The sequence below is a fragment of the Heptranchias perlo genome, chromosome 10, assembly GCF_035084215.1.
Source record: "Heptranchias perlo isolate sHepPer1 chromosome 10, sHepPer1.hap1, whole genome shotgun sequence".
In the NCBI taxonomy this organism is placed as follows: Eukaryota; Metazoa; Chordata; class Chondrichthyes; order Hexanchiformes; family Hexanchidae; genus Heptranchias; species Heptranchias perlo.
The window spans coordinates 18,415,090-18,434,290 of record NC_090334.1 but is presented as its reverse complement, the minus strand read 5'-3'; the positions used below and the strand labels follow the sequence as shown (position 1 = coordinate 18,434,290).

At 45.1% G+C, this 19,201-nt stretch overlaps 1 protein-coding gene across 1 annotated transcript in view; it reads left to right on the top strand.

The window, feature by feature from the left end:
- The window catches only part of LOC137326307 (tetratricopeptide repeat protein 9A), an 82,176-nt gene that overhangs the window by 35,482 nt on the left and 27,493 nt on the right, over positions 1–19,201 (top strand). The gene's annotated exons all lie outside the window — the stretch shown is intronic.

Genomic DNA, 19,201 nt, shown 5'->3' with positions numbered 1-19,201 from the left:
CTGAGGGAGCGCTGCATTGTTCAAGTTGCACTATGTAACCAGTGAGGAAAGTACATTTTTGCACTGAAAAGATAGAAATGTGGAGAGCACAATTCACCATTGCTGTGCTCTCCACATGCAACAACATGGTAAACACACTTTCCAATCCATTTCCAATGTTGCTGCACACAATGGTTAAAGCAATTCTTTGCTCCCAAAGCCCTTATTTGTTTTAAACAATCCACTTTATTTTAATACAGATTTTATTGTGCTGATTATAGTCACCTCACTAAAGGGCATTCTAGTTGGTAATTTAATCACTGGGAGTAAGGAGGGAGTGTTGGTGCCTACAGCAATGTGGTGCTGGAATCCGATCTGTAGGGCCCAAGTCTGACTCATAGCCTTGTTCGAGACGTGAACCTGTCAGTCGTCAGGAACCACTCTTCAACTCTACAGCTGAGCCTCTCCATGGACTGTGGCTGGTGTGGCTGAAAAAAAAATTGTAGGCTAATTATAACCAGTGCATTTGCAAAGTGCACTCTCATGTTAGCTGATTGGCAGGTAGTGTTAATGGTGACTGCTGTGCAGAGGACTGTAGGTAAAATCATCCTGAAGGGGAAATCCACCCAAGGAAGTTACTCCAAACATAAGCAATGTTGTATGTAAACAATTTTACAACACCAAGTTATAGTCCAGCAATTTTATTTTAAATTCACAAGCTTTCGGAGGCTACCTCCTTCCTCAGGTGAACGATGTGGAAAATTGTATGTATTATGCAAATACCAGATAACTGGGCCCAGCCCAGTGAAGGCTGCTCCTTGGTGTTAAGTCAGTTTTCACACTAACATTTATCATCTTTAACTATTCCTGACTGGCGGTATCTTCCTGTATCACTTGGGCAGCACACAAACTACATGTATGTTAGTCTGTCTGGTGTCTTTCACAGAACAACCAAAGAGATATATTTGTAAAGTTCTATCCCAGCTCTTAATGTTCCTGTGTCACAGTGTGACACCAGAGCACTAGATCCAAAAAATTAGCTGATAAATCAATGGATATTTATGTCATGGGAATAAGTTCACTGGTTAACATCTTTGTATTAATTTCCATTCTATGTTGTTTTTATCTCCGTTGTTAACCAATTTACTTTAAATGGATTAATGATTGTATTAGCAGAGGCAAGAAGTTAGCGGGAGTGCACTAGGAATACACATAGAGGGAATTAGATACCTATCTGGGTTAACTTGAGTGCATGTTAAATAAGTGTTCATTTTTACTCTGTTTTTTAAGTGTTCCAGGGGGTTCGCAGAACTATTCTTGGTATGTTGTGAGGCTTCGATGTGTTACAACTAACCCAAAGCAAAGCACCTGCAGTAATTGCACCATGCAATTAATGAGCTCAGGCCTTCTGTGTGTACTGTGCGTACCTTCAGTGCTTTTTGTTCATAGGCCAAGATAAAAGATGCGGAAACCCAAAATAGCCAGAGGCCCTGCGTTAGACAACCATTCTGTTTTTAAAAATAAGCCTGTGTGGAAATAATTATTCACATGATTGCTCCTTGAAGCACTTTTCATGCAGTTTATACCAGCTGAAAAATACACATACAAGCACGTCATTGAGCAGGTCAGCAATGACTCAAACGATGAGAATAAAGACCTATAAAGTCGCTCGAGAAGATGTGTATGTAAGGAGTAAAATATTTACACTCTCATACACAGGAAAAATAAAATGCTTTAAAGGAAGAAGGCAGCAAATGCTGAACATCAAATAAAAACAAAGTGCTAGAAATTCACGGCTGGTCCGTCAGCATCTGTAAAGGAAAAAGATGGGTTAATGTTTCAGGTGGAGACCCTTTATTGGTTGTGACAAAGAGTCTGGAACAGAACAGAACTGAACCTATCTTTCCTCTTCCAGGTGTTGATGTACCTGCTTTGTATTTCCAACATTTTCTGCTCTTACTTCCAATGTAGTTAAGCAAGAGAGATTGAGTAGAATGGGCCTATACTCTCTGGAGTTTAGAAGAATGAGAGGTGATCTCATTGAAACATATAAGATTATGAGGGGGCTCGACAGGGTAGATGCTGAGACGTTGTTTCTCCTGGCTGGAGAGTCTAGAACTAGGGGATATAGTCTCAGGATAAGGGGTCGGCCATTCAAGACTGAGATGAGAAGGAATTTCTTCACTCAGAGTGTTGTGAATCTTTGGAATTCTCCACCCCAGAGGGCTGAGGCTGTTGAGTCATTGAATATTTTCAAGGCTGAGATAGATAGATGTTTGGATTCTAAGGGAATCAAAGGATATGGGGATTGAGCAGGAAAGTGGAGTTGAGGTCGAAGATCAGCCATGTTCTTATTGAATGGCAGAGCATGCTCGAGGGGCCCTATGGCCTACTCCTGCTCCTATTTCTTATGTTCTAATGTAGTGCCTGTCATATTGAGGATGTCTTACAAGTTTGAATACATATTTATGGTATTTATAAATTTGTTACTATTTTGTTCTGTAAGTATTAGAACAGTGACTAAGTGTGCAAGTGTTCCTGATCCGGCAGTTGCAGTATCCAAGTCCAGTGCTAAGTTCATATAGAGGCATTTTGTTAACATTCCAACCTATAAATAATCTGGTGCTCAGGCATCCTTTTTATATACAAGCCTAATTTAGGCCTGTATAAATGCAAAACTTGCATTCAATTATGCTATATACTAATTGCAGGTATAGTAAATATCAATCGTCCTATTAGTGGTTAGAATGTAGAGCTTGCTACCACATGGAGTACTTGAGGCAAATAGCATAGATGCATTTAAGGGGAAGCTAGATAAGTACAAGAGGGAGCAAGGAATAGATAAGGTTAGATGAAGTAGGGTGGGAGGAGGCTCGTGTGGAGCATAAACACTGCATAGACCAGTTGGGCCGAATGGCCTGTTTCTGTGCTGTAAATTCTAGGTTATTTTATGTAGTAACACATTGTTCCTGAGTTCGTAATAACAGTGTAAAATTCATATTTTTTTTAGAAAATTTTAGACTGCTACTTTTCAGCTTGGGCTTCTCGAGTGTAGACATGATGTATCACAGCAACATAACTGATAGCCTTGACATCAGTGCGGTTAATGGCGTTTGTAGCACATTCCCATAAGGATTTTTTGCCACCCCTGCATTTGGTTCCATTTCTCCACTGTCCCACGACCAGTTCTGTCTGTTTCCTATTACCTTATGTGCCTTCTCGTCCCTGCCGCCTGTGTGATGTTATCTCTGAACAGGCATCAGTAATACCTTTTCTCTTAAAAGCCAAGCCTGAAAATGTTGGGGAGAAACCCTTCAAAAAATCTCTTAACAAATAAAAATAGCTGCTAAAGCTGGGTCATTGTATTAACATGTGTTACACCTTTTTACTCCTGGAAGCAATTTTAGCGGTATGAGCAAATCAGTACCATTAATACTAAACCATTACTCCTTAATGCACAAATTTGTATGTGCTAGCTCTAACACACAACCTAAATTAACCCCCAAAGTGTTTATAAATCCCTAATAGGGGAATCAAACTTTGTGGACAATGAGTTATTTGTTTATCATGCTGCGGTGTATAGTGGATAAATTAGGTGGCAATTCACTCATAATCGATACTTGTCTGGCTCATGTATGCCTCAGTATCTAGCTACAAATTGTGCAAAATCCATGTCCACCAAAGCAAAGAAGACAGTGGTTTAGTGTAGGGCAAGCTGTGTTGCTAACGATTTGTTTAGCATCTCACATTGCTGCAACTCCTGTATAAATGTCATAAATGTCCTGTACAAATGGCTTGCAGATCCTGTGCAATAATTGTAGATACCCAAGCCTGTGTCATAGGCAAGATTTTTTAGGAACAGGGTAAAGGCCGTTAGCCCAATAGCCCAATAGTCCATCCATTTTTGATTGACTTTAGCCCCACTTATCCACCTTCTTACCATATGCCTAGATCCCTCCCTCCAGAAACACATCTGGTTAGCTCTGAACCCAATTATACTATTCATTTCAGTGACGTTCCCTGGTATCGTATTCCACAAATCCATTATGTAAAACAAATTCCGACTGACTTCCATTCTAATCCTAGCTTCCTAACAACCTGTGTCCCTTTCACGCTGGTGAACAATTTGCCTGGGCGAACTATGTCAATCCCCTTCATATAAACATTACTCTTTCATGTAAATTATTTTTTTCTAATGTTTGTTTTGGATTTACTTTTCACTCGTTTAAATTTATGTCCTCTGGTCTTACTGGCATGGTGTGCCTCCAACAAGTATTCTGGGATTACCTCATCAATACCATTTAATACTTCATGTGGTTGGATGATTCTTTACCTTATCAATACCATTTAATACTTCATGTGGTTGGATGATTCTTTACCTTATCAATACCATTTAATACTTCATGTGGTTGGATGATTCTTTACCTTATCAATACCAATTCAATACTTCATTTAGTTGGATGATTCTTAATCCTGAAAACTTCAATTAGGTCAAGCAAGAGTAGATATTAGAAGGAAATTTTCCACATAAAGTATGTGAACACACACAACACCTGTAAAAAGCGCCCATTAAATACTGGTTCAAACATGGCATTGAGTGTTAGTGCAAATAGGGATCATCATGCGCTGTATGAAACTTGGTGGTTTATGAGCACCTGGAACCATAGAAATATACCTAGGAAAGCAAATTAGTCAAAATAAATAGCACAGGGCTGGATAGATGTTATGGTGTTTCCCTCGGCAGGTAAATGAAGTTGTTCATGTGGGTGGTAGTCGGCTACACAGTGAACAACTTCATCTCTAATATGAAAAAAATCCAAGCCAACATTAGAGGTATGCTATAGACTAGAGGAAAATTATCTCCACGGATCCTGCACTAGAGTAAGAACCATAAAAGATACAAACAATGTCAAAAACAGGACAAGCATAGGATAGTAAGCATTATGCATGACTGCTTGCTCCAATTATTCACAAGGGTAGACCTGAACAACAGGTCCTCCCTAAACAGAGTTAACCCGGACAAAATTAATGACTTTGGTAGAAATGATATGAAAGTCCTAGATAAGCTAAAAGGGCTTAAAAAAGGGATAAACGTGTTTATCTTGGGCTGCTAAAGGAAACCAAGAACGAGATTTTTGAGACATTGACGACCATTATGAGGCAAACACTGAACACTGGGGAAGCACCAGTCGACTGAAAACTGGCCAATGTGGTGCCTATATTCAAAAATGGCGACAAATCACAAACAGGCAACAGCAGACCAATTAGACTTCAATCCTGTGTAAAATATTGGACTTGATTATCAGGTGCAAACTTGAAGATTATCTGTACAATAATAACTTAGTAAACAGCAGTCAACATTTTTAAAAATATTTTAAAATATAATCTATTTCATAAAATGTAGATACCACAATTCCAAGACGATACAATTCAAAACAATACAACACGGATCGTACACAATATGATTCCAATATTACATTTTAAACACGGTTCATGTCTTATAATACATTCTGTACAATTCAGGGTGGGGTGGCCTTACACGATGGCCTTTCCCCATAGAGCCTTTGTGTAGGTCGCACTTCGCTTCAGTGCATCCCGCAGCTCGTGCTCCTGGACTTTGGAATGTGCCAGTCAGCAACACTCGGTTATGGACGGCTCCTTGCACTGGAAGACCAGCAGGTTTCGGGTGGACCAAAGGGCCTCCTTATCCGAGCTGATGGTCTTCCAGCTGCAGTTGATATCTGTCTTAGTGTACATCGCGGAGAACAGCCCATAGAGCACAGCGTCCCGTATTACTGAACTGTTGGGGATGAACCAGGACAGATACCAACGCACCTCTCTCCACACCCTCTGCGTGAAGGGGCAGCCCATCAGGAGGTGGACGACGGTCTCCTCCCCACCGCAGCCTCGAGGGCAGCTCACGGTGGCGCTGAGATTCCGTGCGTGTTGGAAGGACCGCACTGGGAGGGGCCTTCTCACCGCCATCCAGACTACATCCTGGTGCCTGTTGGTCAGTTCTGGCAATGAGACGTTCTGCCAAATGGCATCGACCGTCTGGTCGGGGAACTGCCCGATCGGATCCACCCTCTCCTTTCCCTGAAGGACTCTCAGAATGTTCTGTGATGACCACTGTCTGACGGCCTTGTGGTCAATGGGGTTCCTCCTCAGGAACTTCTCCACCTGGGACAGGTGGTGAGGTACAGTCCATCTGCTCGGCCAGCGTGGCCAGACCCAGCCTTCTTGGTGTGTTGGACAGCATTGATTTTTTTTCCAAAAATATACTTTATTCATAAAATTTGCAACAATACATACAATACAGTTGTCATATCACTTTTCAAATGTACACGATACGGTTTATACAATTTGCAGGTTGCATCAAGTACAGTTCAATGAACACATTGTACATAATTACAGTTCATGACACTCTAGGGTGCCTCATTGCATTACAATCAATACAGATCATTGATTACAGATTCATTACAGGTATATTACATCCATTTGAATTTTACATTCTGCCCGAGGGGCTTTTTCCCTGATTGCAGCCCCTCGGTATACAATGGCGGGAAGGCTCTAAACGGTTGCCTTTCCCTACAGAGCCTTTGCGGCGGCCGCACCCATCCTCAGTGCATCCCTGAGCACGTAGACCTGGACCTTGGAATGTGCCAGTCTGCAACACTCTGTCGAGGACAGCTCCTTGCACTGGAAGACCAGCAGGTTTCGGGCAGACCAAAGGGTGTCTTTCATCGAGTTGATGGTCTTCCAGCAGCAGTTGATGTCTGTCTCGGTGTGCGTCCCCGGGAACAGCCCGCAGAGCACAGATTCCTGTGTTACGGAACTGCTCGGGACGAACCTGGACAGATACCACTGCATCTCTCTCCAGACCTTCTTCGCAAAGGCACATTCCAGAAGGAGATGGCTGACGGTCTCGTCTCCACCGCAGCCTCCTCGGGGACAGCGCGCGGTGGCGCTGAGAGTCCGGGAGTACATGAAGGATCTGACGGGAAGGGCCCTTCTCACCAGCAGCTTGTTTGAAAGTTCTGGCGATGAGGCGTTCTGCCAAATGACATTGACAGTCTGCTCGGGGAACCAACCGATAGGATCCACCATCTCCTTTTCCCACAGGGTCTCGAGGACGTTACGTGCGGACCACTTGCTGATCGCCTTGTGGTCAAAGGTGTTTTTCTGCACAAACTTTTCCACGAAGGACAGGTGGGGCGGAACGGTCCAACTGGATGGAGCGTTCCGTGGCAACGTGGCCAGGCCCATCCTTCTCAACACCGGGGACAGGTAGAACCTCAGCACGAAGTGACACTTTGTGTTTGCGTTCCGAGGGTCTACGCACAGCTTGATACAACCGCACAGGATGAGGGCTACGTTGGGCATGCCTTTCTCCCCTTTCTCTGGAGATTTGTACATCGTGTCCCTGCGGACATGGTCCATTCTTCATCTCCAGATAGAGTGAAAGATGGCTCGGGTGACTGTCACGGCGCAGGAGCGAGGTATGGGCCAGACTTGCGCCATGTACAGCAACACCGAGAGCACCTCGCACCTGATGAGTGAGCAGGGGGATATGGAAGCTGAACGTGAAACTGTTGACCCCGGGAAATATTGAGGAACTGAAGAGGGATTCCAAAGGTTGGAGAACCGTAAAGCCCCTCTTTGACTCCCCAGTGCACTGGTGGGAAGCCATCAAGGCGAACATCAAGAGGTTCTTCATCCTCAAAGGTGTTCAGAAGGCGAGAGAGAGGCAGAGGGAAACATCCCGACTCCAGAAAAGCATGCAGAATCTTCTCCTGCTGCAGTCGATGGGGATCGATGTCGGGGAGGAACTCAGAGAGGTGAAGGACCAGCAAGCCTTGCTCTTTGCCTCCGAGGCCTCCAAGATCATCTTCCGGTCCAGAGTCCGCTCCGTGGAGCAGGACGAGACTTGGTCGCGTTTCTTCTTCCAAAAGGTGCACAGAGAGAGCTCTGTGATCAGCAGCCTGAAGGAAGAGGACGGCTCAGTCACGTCCTCGCAGCCCGACATACTGAGGATCTGCAAATCCTTTTATGCCGGACTGTACGATGCGAAGCCCACAGACAGCATAGCCTCCCAGTCCTTCTTGTCATCTATCACAGAGGTTGTAGACGACAGCAAGCAGGAGAATCTGGATCACCCGCTAACTCTGGACAAACTGACAAAGGCCGTCCGTTTCTTCGAGAAGAGTAAGACTCCCGGAAGCGACGGCTTACCGGTGGAGTTGTACTCGGCTCTGTGGGACTGGATAGGCCCAGACCTGCTGGAAGTGTACGGGGGTATGCTTCTGGCAGGCAGCATGTCAGACTCCATGCGGAAAGGCATCATCACCCTCATCTACAAGCAGAAGGGGGAGAAGGATGAAATCAAAAATTGGCGACCTATCTCACTACTTAACGTGGACTACAAAATTCTGTCCAAGGTCATTGCCAATCGGGTCAAGTCAGCCCTGGAGGTGGTGGTCCACCCCGATCAGACCTGCGCCGTACCCGGCAGGAAGATCTCTGATAGCCTGGCACTACTCAGGGATACGATCGCCTACGTACAGGACAGGGGGGTCAACACCTGCCTGATCAGCCTGGACCAGGAGAAAGCCTTTGACAGAATATCCCACACGTACATGATGGACGTGCTCTCCAAAATAGGGTTTGGGGAGGGAATCTGCAGTTGGATCCAACTGCTCTACACAAACATCAGTAGCGCAGTTTCAATCAACGGGTGGGAATCAGAAAGCTTTCCGATCAAATCTGGAGTCAGGCAGGTCTGTCCTCTCTCCTCCGTCTTGTTCGTGTGTTGCATTGAACCCTTTACCGAGTCCATCAGGAGGGATGCGGGCATAAGAGGGGTGACGATCCCAGGCAGCGGAGGCACTCAGGTCAAAGCCTCCCTGTACATGGACGACGTCGCCGTCTTTTGCTCGGATCAGCTGTTGGTCCGCGGATTGGTGAGCATCTGCGACCAGTTCGAACTGGCTTCGCGGGCCAGGGTAAATCATACCAAGAGCAAGGCCATGTTCTTTGGGAACTGGACCGACTGATCCTTTGTCCCCTTCACCGTCAGGTCGGATTACCTGAAGGTGCTGGGGATCTGGTTCGAGGGGGCCAGGGCGTGCACCAAGAACTGGGAGGAGCCAAAGTCAAGCAGAAACTGGGACTGTGGGATCGACGATCCCTCTCAATCGTGGGCAAGAACCTTGGACAGCATTGATCCAGACGGTGAAGATCCTGCCTGACCAACCTCTTTGACTTCTTTGAAGAAATGTCATCCCAGGTGGACTGTGGTAACCCTTACTAGGGTAATTCAGGGTAAATCTTAGGTGTGGATAAGGAATGGGCTAGAGTGAAAACAACAAGTTCTTGTTAGAGGAGTTATGTCAGGGTGGGGGAGGGGGAGTACTGAATGGACTGCCCCAGAGATCGAAGTTGGGAGTGCTACTGATTCTAATTTACATCAGAAACCCAATGCAAATTGGTCAACTTTGCAAATGATACCAAACCAGGAATGGCAGTGGAATTGGAGGAGGCAGCTTAGAAATTACAGTATGAGCTGGACAAAATATGTAAATGGGCAGAACAAAGGAGATGGAATTGAATACAGAAAAGTTAAGATGAACTTGAAAGAGACCTGGGAGACTTCATATTAAACATGTCTAACCAATGTGGAGCAGCAATTAACAAAGCCATTGGAATGTTGAGCTACATAGCGAAAATATAAATAGAGGCAGTCATGACCAAACTCACTGGAGTGGGACTTGAACCCACAACTTTTAGGCTTAGAGACAAGAGTGCTAGACCACTGAGCCATGGTTGACACAAGTAGTTTACCTTCCACTGTCATTTGATGCTGTTGCCAAGGTGTCATGTAGAGAAAGTTGGTAAAGTATATGGAATCCTACAGGGAGTTCAGACACTTTAGAAAGACTCGGAGAAGGGAGTAGTAACTGTTCAGAAGATCTCTTAGTAGGAAGGGGTGGGCACTGTAAATGATTTCCCTTATGAATGAGTTGAATTGAATATTGAAAATCATTTCATTGCCGCCTCTAATTTTACGAAAACCACAGGGAATCCTGTAGAGCAGGGTCGGTGGCTGAAGCATTCCAATCCTTAATCAGAAAATTGTGAGCTTCAATCTTGGGTTTGTCTATCACGTGAATTTGTGTATCTGGGTCAGGTGACTTTTATCACTTCTCATCCTGGTTGTCGGGTAAGAAAACTTGAGTGGCGGCATTTTGAGTGTAAAGAAAATTGTCAGATCCATCTCAGCCCCTGGCAGAGACCCAGACAGGTCTATGGCAACGATCAGCCCACAATACCAGCTGAGAGATGAATGGGTGTTCTAAATTGTGATGGGGGCATGAGAGACAAGACTCAAGAAAGCCGGGGAGAAAAATAAAAGAATTGTAGGATGAGATGCAGCTACTAGTAGGTTTGAAACAGCTCTAGAAAATTATGTTAAGCCAATGGCTTGTTTCAGGAGTTCAGGTGACATCATAAGCCACAAGAGTAAAGCAGGAGTGGTTTGTGAGTTCCATTTGAATCCCAAGGTTACAGTGCAGTCTCGTTACTCACTAACCACCGTCTACAGATTATACCGCAGTCTCCATAAAATGAAAACCATGGTAATTATGGAAGTAAATTAATTTAGGGCTTTGAGAGGTTACAGAATTGTAATTACGTGAATCATAAAGAGGGTTATAATAAGGCTGTTATTATACATTCGGCAGCAGTTTAAGTTTAGTGCCACTTTAAGGATGCAATTAGACACCAGCTGCAGCATTGTGGTGACATTAAAGTCAGTGTGTGAACAGACCTAGACCTGTGCTCTGACTCCCCAGTGCACTGGGAACTCAACAATGAAACCTCCAGGAGACTCACTTTCATTTTACTGTGCGCAGTGTAAATTCACCCTAAAGCAGACTAACAGACCCATCTTATACTGCCGGCTCCGCACAGCATTCTGGCCAGAGAAAATGGAGCTCCAAATATCAGTTACATTTTAATTTCAACAAAGGGCTGACGGGACAGCTTTTAAACAGGAATTTGCACTAGTTGCAGTCATACTGTAGCCTCTGCAAAGCTGAAGAGGTTTGAGCCCACCTCCCCGAAGTGGTCATACATCCTTCAATACTAGAAACTTTGCAGTCGAATTCCGCTAAGCAATTTGCATCAGTATGAAGCCAAAACTGCCAAAACTGCTTTGCATTGATGTAAAATGTACAGAATAATAGGCTTGTAAGAGTTCTATTGCACATTTTATAAAGGAATTAAGAGCCTCTTTAGTAAATGTCCACATTAATGATACATGTCCATTTATTTTTAATTTTGCTTGTAAATTGTCAATTTTTATATTTTGTACAAAACATCAACAACATTTTTGTTATCACAGACTTTTGCTCCAATTAACATCAGGTCTAACGAATTAATTAAATTAAAAAATTCACATGTTCAGAAAAAGAAACGCAGCACTTCATGGGGCTGAGTCCTGAGTTAACAAGTACAGTGTCAGGGCATGAAATGAGGGAGAAAAATGTAGTTATCAACTTTAATTGGTGCTGCTATATAAAGACCTCGTTTGCATAACAGATTGGGAAATGTGTGTAACGTTTTGTACCTTTTAAGCACTGCTGCCGTACTTTCTATCACAGTTAAAATGTTAACTTGCCAGAATACAAAATATGGAGTACTTTAAACCTCTTTACTAATCTGTGGCCAGTATCGCTCAACCCACACACAATTTTCTGTCCTATACTCATTCATCCATTCTGTCGTGTACATAGGAAACCTCCATAAGAGTGCAAGGGGAGTGAATGGACACTATATAGAATGACCCCTGGGATGACTTAATACTATTGAGGTTGTCTCTTGGCCAGAAGTGATATTATCAAGATCTCTCAGTTGGGGGAGGGGAAGAAGAAGAAGTGGCACTTTGTAGGAGGAAGTAGAGATAATACCTGGCTTGTATCTCGGGGAAAGGAGATGACACTGTGGGTCATTTGGGGAAGAGAGATGACACTGTGGGTCATTTGGGGAAGAGAGATGACACTGTGGGTCATTTGGGGAAAGGAGATGACACCGTGGGTCATTTGGGGAAAGGAGATGACACTGTGGGTCATTTGGGGAAAGGAGATGACACTGTGGGTCATTTGGGGAAGAGAGATGACACCGTGGGTCATTTGGGGAAGAGAGATGACACTGTGGGTCATTTGGGGAAGAGAGATGACACTGTGGGTCATTTGGGGAAGGGAGATGACACTGTGGGTCATTTGGGGAAAGGAGATGACACTGTGGGTCATTTGGGGAAGGGAGATGACACTGTGGGTCATTTGGGGAAGGGAGATGACACTGTGGGTCATTTGGGGAAGAGAGATGACACTGGGTCATTTGGGGAAGGGAGATGACACTGTGGGTCATTTGGGGAAGAGAGATGACACTGTGGGTCATTTGGGGAAGAGAGATGACACTGTGGGTCATTTGGGGAAGGGAGATGACACTGTGGGTCATTTGGGGAAAGGAGATGACACTGTGGGTCATTTGGGGAAGAGAGATGACACTGTGGGTCATTTGGGGAAGAGAGATGACACTGTGGGTCATTTGGGGAAGAGAGATGACACTGTGGGTCATTTGGGGAAAGGAGATGACACTGTGGGTCATTTGGGGAAGAGAGATGACACCGTGGGTCATTTGGGGAAAGGAGATGACACTGTGGGTCATTTGGGGAAAGGAGATGACACTGTGGGTCATTTGGGGAAAGGAGATGACACTGTGGGTCATTTGGGGAAAGGAGATGACACTGTGGGTCATTTGGGGAAAGGAGATGACACTGTGGGTCATTTGGGGAAGAGAGATGACACTGTGGGTCATTTGGGGAAGGGAGATGACACTGTGGGTCATTTGGGGAAAGGAGATGACACTGGGGGTCATTTGGGGAAGGGAGATGACACTGTGGGTCATTTGGGGAAAGGAGATGACACCGTGGGTCATTTGGGGAAGGGAGATGACACTGTGGGTCATTTGGGGAAGAGAGATGACACTGTGGGTCATTTGGGGAAGGGAGATGACACAACCCAGTGTTGCTGTTAAATCTAATGCCTGTTAATATTTTTGTCAGTATTTAACAAGTTTGCTCTTTGCCACTTTTTTGATGCTCCCTCAAAATGAACAGTGTTCAGTTGGAAACTGATCTACTTCACAGTTATTTTATTGTAGTGTTTAATTTGAGACCCTGTGTGTGTGTCTATCTCAGAGGGAAATGGCACCATTTTGGATGAAAAGCATGCTTGACCCTATTTTGTTTCTCATCCTCATCAGTCACCGAAACAGAAAAATATTGTCCTCTTTGCTAATGACACCATTCTCTGCTGACTGTTTAACTCTCTATTTGATAGACAATCACTAGGCAGGTATGGACAGGGATAGACAGTGGGCAGAGAAATTGTTTGTTATCTTCACCAATAACCCCAACAAGAAGGATTGATCATGATGTTGTGCATTCACCTCTGCTTTGTAAGGGCACCAAGCTGTATAGTATAACAAATGCACAGCACTCTGATTTGGTAATCACATCTAAGCTGCACTGGAGCAAACAAGTGGTAGAGATGGCTTGAAATGTTGGTGAAAGAGTAGCACTCCTCAAAGAAGCTCAAGTCTCATCAACTTCAGTGCTTTTCAAAGCCTCAGTCTGCCCATTGTTGGAGTAAGTCTGGTTTAGAAAGTTACAGAATAAACCCATGTCTTGCTTCTGAACCCAGTACAATTCAATGCTTTGCAGATCAGTAGATTGGCCGTCCCTTCAGCTGCCTAGGCGCTAGGCTCTGGAATTCCCTCCCTAAGCCTCTGCCTCTCTATTTCTCTCTCTTCCTTTAAAGACGCTCCTTAAAACTTACCTCTTTGATCAAGTTTTTGTCCACCTGTCCTAATGTGGCTCGGTGTCAAATTTCGTCAGGTGGAAGCCTCCAAAAGCTTGTGATTTCAAATAAAGCTGTTGGACTATAACCTGGTGTTGTAAGACTCCTTACATTTGTCCACCCCAGTCCATCACCGGCATCTCCACATCATGCCAGAGTCCACATTGTTCAAGGAGTTGCTTCAACTTAATTTAGGTGTCCTTGCAGTGGTGCGACTAGGCTTATTTATGGGTACCCAAACCCGCGGCCTCTACCACCTAGAAGGACAAGAGGAGCAGGTACATGGGAACAACACCACCTGCACGTTCCCCTCCAAGTCACACACCATCCCGACTTGGAAATATATCGCCGTTCCTTCATCGTCACTGGGTCAAAATCCTGGAACTCCCTTCCTAACAGCACTGTGGGAGAACCGTCACCACACGGACTGCAGCGGTTCAAGAAGGCGGCTCACCACCACCTTCTCAAGGGCAATTAGGGATGGGCAATAAATGCCGGCCTCGCCAGCGACGCCCACATCCCATGAACGAATAAATAAAAACCAAAACACTATGGGCGGTGGGGAAATCACATGAGCCAGTATATTTTTAATTTATCAACTCAGATTGCTCACACCATTCGTGACAGACCTGTAATCAACAGCATCTCACCCTCATGATAATATAGTTCAAAATGCACAACTCGAGTTTGGACGGTTAGACTCTATGGTTGTACTTTGAGGGCAATCCCACAGTTCAAATGGATTCAGTATGAAAACCTCACACACCCACCAGCACACTTCACTAAAATGTCATGCCAGGAGTACAGGAGATGCTACAGCTGCACTCCAACATTCAATCAAAAAAAGTCTGCACAGTGTGTGGCAGTGAAGCCGCTCAAACCACATCTCCTCTCTGTGGAACTCCTTCCCAAACTGTTGCCTGCAACTCTGTCCCTTCTGTACAAGAGTTCAAATACAGTTAATCAACACCTGACTGTTGAAGCATGCATTGGACTATGAAGAATCTGTGCTTTGACCATCGCTACCTCAGTACAAAATTTTATCAAGTGTTTCTGTGCTTCTGGCAACCAGCAGGATCAAATTTGGAGGCATGTACGCTCACTTTAATGCAGTATTTAGTGTCATTCTGCCACATTAGCTAACATTTAAAAAAAAACTGTTTCTGCCACGCTATTATTAAAGGAACTTTTTGGAGCTGACTGACCCCTGCAAATCACTGGGACCCACTTTATTTGCTGTTGTAATAGCTGTGATAGGTAGTGAGCTGTCCGATAGGTAGTGAGCTGTCCGATAGGTAGTGAGCTGACCGTTAGGTAATGAGCTGTCCGATAGATAGTGAGCTGACCGATAGGTAGTGAGCTGACCGTTAGGTAATGAGCTGTCCGATAGATAGTGAGCTGACCGATAGGTAGTGAGCTGACCGTTAGGTAATGAGCTGTCCGATAGATAGTGAGCTGACCGATAGGTAGTGAGCTGACCGATAGATAGTGAGCTGACCGATAGGTAGTGAGCTGACCGTTAGGTAATGAGCTGACCGATAGATAGTGAGCTGACCGATGGGTAGTGAGCTGACCGATGGGTAGAGAGCTGACCTGATAAGTAGTGAGCTGACCGATAGGTAATGAGCTGTCCGATAGGTAGTGAGCTGTCCGATAGGTAGTGAGCTGACCGATAGGTAGTGAGCTGTCCTGTAGGTAGTGAGCTGTCCGGTAGGTAGTGAGCTGTCCGATGGGTAGTGAGCTGTCCGATGGGTAGTGAGCTGACCGATAGGTAGTGAGCTGTCCTGTAGGTAGTGAGCTGTCCGATGGGTAGTGAGCTGTCCGATAGGTAGTGAGCTGTCCTGTAGGTAGTGAGCTGTCCGATAGGTAGTGAGCTGTCCGATGGGTAGTGAGCTGTCCGATAGGTAGTGAGCTGTCCTGTAGGTAGTGAGCTGTCCGATAGGTAGTGAGCTGTCCGATGGGTAGTGAGCTGACCGATAGGTAGTGAGCTGTCCTGTAGGTAGTGAGCTGTCCGATGGGTAGTGAGCTGTCCGATAGGTAGTGAGCTGTCCTGTAGGTAGTGAGCTGTCCGATAGGTAGTGAGCTGTCCTGTAGGTAGTGAGCTGTCCGATGGGTAGTGAGCTGTCCTGTAGGTAGTGAGCTGTCCTGTAGGTAGTGAGCTGTCCTGTAGGTAGTGAGCTGTCTGATTGGTAGTGAACTGTCCAATAGGTAGTGAGCTGACTGATAGGTAGTGAGCTGACCGATAGGTAGTGAGCTGTCCGATAGGTAGTGAGCTGTCTGATGGGTAGTGAGCTGTCCTATAGGTAGTGAGCTGTCCGATGGGTAGTGAGCTGTCCTATAGGTAGTGAGCTGTCCGATGGGTAGTGAGCTGTCCTATTGGTAGTGAGCTGTCCTGTAGGTAGTGAACTGTCCAATAGGTAGTGAGCTGACCGATAGGTAGTGAGCTGTCTGATTGGTAGTGAACTGTCCTATAGGTAGTGAGCTGTCCTGTAGGTAGTGAGCTGTCCGATAGGTAGTGAGCTGACCGATAGGTAGTGAGCTGTCCGATAGGTAGTGAGCTGTCCGATAGGTAGTGAGCTGACCGTTAGGTAATGAGCTGTCTGATAGGTAGTGAGCTGTCCTGTAGGTAGTGAGCTGTCCGATAGGTAGTGAGCTGTCTGATGGGTAGTGAGCTGTCCTATAGGTAGTGAGCTGTCCTATAGGTAGTGAGCTGTCCTATAGGTAGTGAGCTGTCCGATGGGTAGTGAGCTGTCCTATAGGTAGTGAGCTGTCCGATAGGTAGTGAGCTGTCCTGTAGGTAGTGAGCTGTCCGATGGGTAGTGAGCTGTCCGATGGGTAGTGAGCTGTCCGATGGGTAGTGAGCTGTCCTATAGGTAGTGAGCTGTCCGATAGGTAGTGAGCTGTCCTGTAGGTAGTGAGCTGTCCGATGGGTAGTGAGCTGTCCGATGGGTAGTGAGCTGTCCGATGGGTAGTGAGCTGTCCGATGGGTAGTGAGCTGTCCTGTAGGTAGTGAGCTGTCCGATGGGTAGTGAGCTGTCCGATAGGTAGTGAGCTGTCCGATAGGTAGTGAGCTGTCCGATGGGTAGTGAACTGTCCGATGGGTAGTGAGCTGTCCGATGGGTAGTGAGCTGTCCGATGGGTAGTGAGCTGTCCGATGGGTAGTGAGCTGTCCGATAGGTAGTGAGCTGTCCTGTAGGTAGTGAGCTGTCCGATAGGTAGTGAGCTGTCCTGTAGGTAGTGAACTGTCCAATAGGTAGTGAGCTGTCCGAGTGGCCAGCTGTTATTTGATTTCCCAGGTGGTTTTGTCTGGCAGTGGTCAGCCTTGTTAAGTTCTGTCTTCGGGTTCATGGATAAAATGTATCCCTAGTAACGTGAAAAGGAATGAGGGAATCAGCGGAAAAAAGACAGCAATAGTAAGACAAATAGAATGTAATTACCTTAAATTAAGCTCTCCTCTCTCAGCCAGGAGAACCCAGTGGCATACTGGCAGGCTTGAGACTCACAAGCTGTCTGCCCAGGTCAAATCTGCTAGCTTCAGTCCTAAACTGTCAGTAAACTCAGTAAACTGCCAAAGCTATTTAAAGAATACCATTAGACATCATTCTCTGCACTGAGGTTAGGGGCAGATCCACCATTAGATAAGAGCAACAGAAACAGATACAGAGAAATGTGAAGTGATGCATTTTGGAAAAAAGAATGAAGAGAGGCAATATGTGATGAGGGACTTCAGTTATGTGGAGAGACTAGAGAAGCTGGGATTGTTCTCCTTAGAGCAGAGAAGGTTAAGAGGAGATTTAATAGAGGTGTTCTAAATAGAGGTGAGGGATTTTGATAGTGTAAATAAGGAGAAACTGTTTCCATTGGCAGGTGAGTGGGTAACCAGAGGACACAGATTTAAGATAATTGTCAAAAGAACCAGAGGGGAGATGAAAAGAAGTTTTTTACCGAATGACCTCCTTCTGTGCCATAAATTTCTATGATTCTACTCAGCAAGTTGTTATGAACTGGAATGCACTGCCTGAAAGAGTGGTGGAAGCAGATTCAATAGCAACTTTCAAAAGGGACTTGGATATATACTTGAATAGGAAAAATTTGCAGGGCTATGGGGTAAGAGCGGGAGGGTGGTACTAATTGGAGAGCTCTTTCAAAGAGCCAGCACAGGCACGATGGGCCGTGTGGCCTCCTTCTGTGCTGTATGATTCTATAAAACAAGTGGGACAGGTTGGGCTTATACTCTACTGCTGGCAGTACTAGTGTGGGGTTTAAAGGGGTGACTGAGCTGCTGCTGTCTGGAGCTCCTGGGGTAACAGGTGAGTGAACAATCCAATTTGGGGATTAAATTTATCCATGGATTAGATCAGTGCTGGAAAAGTCCATAGCCTCTGTGCTGAATATGTCTTCTGATGAGGAAAATGACTATGTTTTAGCTGCTGGGCCTGATAGTCACACTCTGTGCAGAATGGTGCGATGGTTGTGAGTGCAGGTGTCCCTTAGACCAAGATCATTCATCCCTCTCTCACATTTAGAATCAGAATTTAGCATAGCAGGAGGTGTCCTGCCCATCTGCCAGCTCTCTGAAAGAGCTAACCCCATAGTCCCACTCCCCTATCCTTTTCCCATATGCTTTTATATTTTTCTTTCTAAAATATTAATCTACTACCCTTTTAGTTAGCATTATGGATTCTGCTTCCATTATTTCTGGTATGGCATTCCATGTTCGAACAACATTCTGAATTTTTAAAAAATCTCCTAAACCCTCCCTTCATTCAATGATGATATTACATTGACAGTGAAAGCTTTGAAGGGTCTGCTGCAAAGTGCTTTTTCTTAAAAGGGTGTTGTTGTCATGGTAACTTGTCCTCTGAGATAACAGACAAAGGGAATTTAGTAAAATGGCCGCTACAACAATTGGTATGGGTGACAGGAATTGCCAATCTTACTGAATATTTCACAAAAGCATCTTCAAAACAGGAAAAGAATGTTTAACTTCTGGGAAAGGCTGATTTTTTCCCCCCTCACCTCCCAACCCTGTCAGAAGCAACTGGAGGAAGTTAGTGTCTGAAATGACAGAAGAATCGTTGACTCACTTTCTCAATCCCCAAGATGGGACTAACGGCACAGAAACCACCCGAGAGGACGGGGACTCAGAAAAAAATTCTGACAGAAATGTTTTTTTAAATAGTTTGTCTTTGTTGTTGATTCTTAGAGAGACATTAATAGTGCTGTTATACTGGCACCTGGGCCAGTTTGACATCAGTACTGTTTTTAGAGCAGTGTGAGAGACTGCACCCAGTTATACAGAT